Raw genomic sequence first — 7,123 nt, forward strand, 5'->3', positions numbered from 1 at the left:
CACCACTGTACTACCCTAAACACTAAAGACCCCCTACAACACCCAAACACCACTGCACTTCCCTAAACCTTAAAGCACTACCCCCAGCATGACCCTCTACACTACCGAAACACCACTGCACTACCCTAAACCCTAAAACACTATCCCCAGCATGACCCTCTAAACTACCCAAACACCACTGCACTACTCTAAACCCTAAAATACTGCCCCCAGCATGACCCCCTACACTACACAAACACCACTGCACTAACCTAAACCCTAAAACACTACCCCCTACACTACACAAACACCACTGCATGACCCTTAACCCTAAAACACTACCCCCAGCACAACCCCCTACACTACAGAAACACGGCTGCACTACCCTAAACCCTAAAACATTATCCCCAGCACGACCATCTACACTACATAAACACCATTGCACTAACCTAAAATCTAAATCTACCCCCACCACAACCCCCTACACTGCCTAAACACCCCTGCATTAGCCTAAACCCTAAATCACAACCCCCAGCACGACCCCCTACACTACCCAAACATCACTGCACTACCCTAAACCCTAAAATGCTACCCCCATCATGACACCCTAAACTACCCAAACACCACTGTGCTACCCTAAAGCATAACCCTACCACGACCCCCTACACTACCCAAAAACCACTGCACTACACTAAGAGCTAAAACACTTTTCCCAGCACGACCCCTACACTACACAAACACCACTGTGCTTCGCAAAACCGTAAAGCACTACCCCTAGCATGGCCCCTTACACTACCCAAACACCACTGTGCTACCCCAAACTCTAAAACACGACCCCCAGCACGACCCCCTACACTACCCAAAAACCACTGCACTACACTAAGAGCTAAAATACTATTCCCAGCACGACCCCTTCACTACCCAAACAACACTGCACTACCCTAAACCGTAAAACACTACCTGCAGCACGACCCCCTACACTACCCCAACACCACTGTACTACCCTAAACACTAACAAATGACACGCTACACTACACAACCACCACTTCACTACCCTAAACCCTAAAACACTACCCCCAGCATGACCCCTTACACTACCCAAACACCACTGCACTACCATAAACCCAAAGGCACTACCCCCAGCATGACCCCTACACTACCCTAACACCACTGCACTACGTTAAACCCTAAAACACTACCCCCAGCATGATCCTCTACACTACCCAAACACCACTACACTACCATAAACCCTATAAAACTATCCCCAGCACAACCCCCTGCAATACACAAAACACCACTGCACTACACTAAACCCTAAACCACTACCTGCAGCACACCCCCTACACTACCCAAACACCACTGTAGTACCCTAAACACTAAAACACCACCCCTTACACTACACAAGCACCACTGCACTACCCTAAACCCTAAAACACTACCCCCAGCACGACCCCTACACCAGCCAAACACCACTGCACTACCCTAAACCCTAAAACACTACCCCTAGCACGACCCCTACACTGCCCAAACACCACAGCCCTTCCCTAAACCCTAAAACACTACCCCAGCACGGCCCGCTACACTACACAAACACTACTGCTTACCCTAAACCCTAAAACACTACTGCCAGCATGACCCCTACACTACCCAAACATCACTGCACTACCCTAAACCCTAAAACACTACCTCAGAACGACTCCGTATTTTACCCAATCACCACTTCACTACCCTAAACCCTAAATCTACCCCAGCACGACCCCTATACTACCAACAAACACCACTACACTACCCTCAATCCTAAAACACTATCCCCAGCTCGACCACCTACACTACACAAACACCACTGCACTACCATAAACCCTAAAACACTATCCACAGCACGACCCCCTACACTACACAAAACAACACTGCAATACCCTAAACCCTAAAACACTACCCCAGTACGACCCCTACACTAAACAAATACCACTGCACTACCCTAAACCCTAAATCTACCCCCAGCACGACCCCCTAAAGGACACAAACACCACTGCACTACCCTAAACTCTAAAACACTACCCCCAGCACGACACCCTACACTACACGAACACCACTGCACTACCCTAAACCCTAAAACACTACCTCCAGCACGACCCCTTAACTACCCAAACACAACTGCACTACCATAAACCCTAAAACACTACCCACTACACTACACAAACACAGCTGCACTACCCTAAACCCTAAAACAATATCCCAGCATGACCATCTACACTACTCAAACACCACTGCACTACCCTAAAACACTACCCGCAGCACGACTCCCTACACTACACAACCACCACTGCACAACCCTAAACCCTAAAACACTACCGCCAGGATGACCCCCTACACTACACAAACACCACTGCACTACACTAAACCCTAAAACACTACTCCCAGCACGACCTCCTACACTACCCAAACTCCACTGCACTACCCTTACCACTAAAACACTACCCCCAGCACTACCCCTTCACTACCCATACAACACTGCTCTACACTAAACCCAAAACACTCCCACCAGCACTTACCCTACACTACACAAATACCACTGCACTACACTAAACCCTAAAACCCTACCCCCTGCATGACTCCCTACACTACCCAAACACCACTGCACAACCCTAAACCCTAAAACACTACCGCCAGGATGACACCCTACGCAACACAAACACCACTGCACTACACTAAACCCTAAAACACTACTCCCAGCACGACCTCCTACACTACCCAAACTCCACTGCACTACCCTTACCCCTAAAACACTACCCCCAGCACTACTCCTACCCTACCCATACAACACTGCTCTACACTAAACCCAAAACACTCCCACCAGCACTACCCCTACACTACACAAATACCACTGCACTACACTAAACCCTAAAACCCTACCCCCTGCATGACTCCCTACACTACCCAAACACCACTGCACTACCCTAAACCCTAAAACTACCCCAGCACAACCCCCTACACTGCGAAAAAACACCAGTACACTACCATAAATCCTAAAACCCTATCCCCAGCTCCTCCACCTACACTACACAAACACCACTACACTACACTAAACCCTAAAACATATTCCCCAGCACGACCCCCTACACTACACAAAACAACACTGCACTACCCTAAACTCTAAAACACTACCCCAGCATGACCACCTACACTACACAAACACCACTGCACTACCCTAAACCCTAAAACACTACCCTCAGAACAACAAACTTCACTACCCAAACACCACTGCACTACCCTAAACCCTAAAACACTGCCCACTACACTACACAAACACTGCTACACTACCCTAAACCCTAAAACACTATCCCCAGCATGACCCTCTACACTACTCAAAAAGCACTGCACTACCCTAAACCCTAAAACACTACCCACTACACTACACAAACACTGCTACACTACCCTAAACCCTAAAACCCTATCCCCAGCTCCACCACCTACACTACACAAACACCACTGAACTACCATACACCCTAAAACACTACCCCCAGCACGACCCGCTACACTACACAAACACCACTGCACTACCCTTTACCATAAACAACTACCCCGAGCACTACCCCTTCACTACCCAAACAACACTGCACTACCCTAAACCCTAAACACTCCCCCAGGCACTACCACTACACTACCCAAACACTAATGGACTAGTGTTTGGACTAAAACACTACCGTCAGCATGACACCCTACACTACCCAATCACCACCGCACTACCCTAAACCCTAAAACACGACCCCCTACACTACACAAATACCACTGCACTACCCTAAAACCTAAAACACTACCCGCAGCATGACCCCCTACACTACCCAAACACCACTGTACTACCCTAAACACTAAAGACCCCCTACAACACCCAAACACCACTGCACTTCCCTAAACCTTAAAGCACTACCCCCAGCATGACCCTCTACACTACCGAAACACCACTGCACTACCCTAAACCCTAAAACACTATCCCCAGCATGACCCTCTAAACTACCCAAACACCACTGCACTACTCTAAACCCTAAAATACTGCCCCCAGCATGACCCCCTACACTACACAAACACCACTGCACTAACCTAAACCCTAAAACACTACCCTCTACACTACACAAACACCACTGCATGACCCTTAACCCTAAAACACTACCCCCAGCACAACCCCCTACACTACAGAAACACGGCTGCACTACCCTAAACCCTAAAACATTATCCCCAGCACGACCATCTACACTACATAAACACCATTGCACTAACCTAAAATCTAAATCTACCCCCACCACAACCCCCTACACTGCCTAAACACCCCTGCATTAGCCTAAACCCTAAATCACAACCCCCAGCACGACCCCCTACACTACCCAAACATCACTGCACTACCCTAAACCCTAAAATGCTACCCCCATCATGACACCCTAAACTACCCAAACACCACTGTGCTACCCTAAAGCATAACCCTACCACGACCCCCTACACTACCCAAAAACCACTGCACTACACTAAGAGCTAAAACACTTTTCCCAGCACGACCCCTACACTACACAAACACCACTGTGCTTCGCAAAACCGTAAAGCACTACCCCTAGCATGGCCCCTTACACTACCCAAACACCACTGTGCTACCCCAAACTCTAAAACACGACCCCCAGCACGACCCCCTACACTACCCAAAAACCACTGCACTACACTAAGAGCTAAAATACTATTCCCAGCACGACCCCTTCACTACCCAAACAACACTGCACTACCCTAAACCGTAAAACACTACCTGCAGCACGACCCCCTACACTACCCCAACACCACTGTACTACCCTAAACACTAACAAATGACACGCTACACTACACAACCACCACTTCACTACCCTAAACCCTAAAACACTACCCCCAGCATGACCCCTTACACTACCCAAACACCACTGCACTACCATAAACCCAAAGGCACTACCCCCAGCATGACCCCTACACTACCCTAACACCACTGCACTACGTTAAACCCTAAAACACTACCCCCAGCATGACCCTCTACACTACCCAAACACCACTACACTACCATAAACCCTATAAAACTATCCCCAGCACAACCCCCTGCAATACACAAAACACCACTGCACTACACTAAACCCTAAACCACTACCTGCAGCACACCCCCTACACTACCCAAACACCACTGTAGTACCCTAAACACTAAAACACCACCCCTTACACTACACAAGCACCACTGCACTACCCTAAACCCTAAAACACTACCCCCAGCACGACCCCTACACCAGCCAAACACCACTGCACTACCCTAAACCCTAAAACACTACCCCTAGCACGACCCCTACACTGCCCAAACACCACAGCCCTTCCCTAAACCCTAAAACACTACCCCAGCACGGCCCACTACACTACACAAACACTACTGCTTACCCTAAACCCTAAAACACTACTGCCAGCATGACCCCTACACTACCCAAACATCACTGCACTACCCTAAACCCTAAAACACTACCTCAGAACGACTCCGTATTTTACCCAATCACCACTTCACTACCCTAAACCCTAAATCTACCCCAGCACGACCCCTATACTACCAACAAACACCACTACACTACCCTCAATCCTAAAACACTATCCCCAGCTCGACCACCTACACTACACAAACACCACTGCACTACCATAAACCCTAAAACACTATCCACAGCACGACCCCCTACACTACACAAAACAACACTGCAATACCCTAAACCCTAAAACACTACCCCAGTACGACCCCTACACTAAACAAACACCACTGCACTACCCTAAACCCTAAATCTACCCCCAGCACGACCCCCTAAAGGACACAAACACCACTGCACTACCCTAAACTCTAAAACACTACCCCCAGCACGAGACCCTACACTACACGAACACCACTGCACTACCCTAAACCCTAAATCTACCTCCAGCACGACCCCCTAAAGGACACAAACACCACTGCACTACCCTAAACTCTAAAACACTACCCCCAGCACGAGACCCTACACTACACAAACACAGCTGCACTACCCTAAACCCTAAAACAATATCCCAGCATGACCATCTACACTACTCAAACACCACTGCACTACCCTAAAACACTACCCCCAGCACGACTCCCTACACTACACAACCACCACTGCACAACCCTAAACCCTAAAACACTACCGCCAGGATGAACCCCTACACTACACAAACACCACTGCACTACACTAAACCCTAAAACACTACTCCCAGCACGACCTCCTACACTACCCAAACTCCACTGCACTACCCTTGCCACTAAAACACTACCCTCAGCACTACCCCTTCACTACCCATACAACACTGCTCTACACTAAACCCAAAACACTCCCACCAGCACTTCCCCTACACTACACAAATACCACTGTACTACACTAAACCCTAAAACCCTACCCCCTGCATGACTCCCTACACTACCCAAACACCACTGCACAACCCTAAACCCTAAAACACTACCGCCAGGATGACACCCTACACAACACAAACACCACTGCACTACACTAAACCCTAAAACACTACTCCCAGCACGACCTCCTACACTACCCAAAATCCACTGCACTACCCTTACCCCTAAAACACTACCCCCAGCACTACTCCTACACTACCCATACAACACTGCTCTACACTAAACCCAAAACACTCCCACCAGCACTACCCCTACACTACACAAATACCACTGCACTACACTAAACCCTAAAACCCTACCCCCTGCATGACTCCCTACACTACCCAAACACCACTGCACTACCCTAAACCCTAAAACTACCCCAGCACAACCCCCTACACTGCGAAAAAACACCAGTACACTACCATAAATCCTAAAACCCTATCCCCAGCTCCTCCACCTACACTACACAAACACCACTACACTACACTAAACCCTAAAACATATTCCCCAGCACGACCCCCTACACTACACAAAACAACACTGCACTACCCTAAACTCTAAAACACTACCCCAGCATGACCACCTACACTACACAAACACCACTGCACTACCCTAAACCCTAAAACACTACCCTCAGAACAACAAACTTCACTACCCAAACACCACTGCACTACCCTAAACCCTAAAACACTGCCCACTACACTACACAAA

The sequence above is a fragment of the Triturus cristatus genome, chromosome 4_1, assembly GCF_964204655.1.
Source record: "Triturus cristatus chromosome 4_1, aTriCri1.1, whole genome shotgun sequence".
Lineage (NCBI taxonomy): Eukaryota > Metazoa > Chordata > Amphibia > Caudata > Salamandridae > Triturus > Triturus cristatus.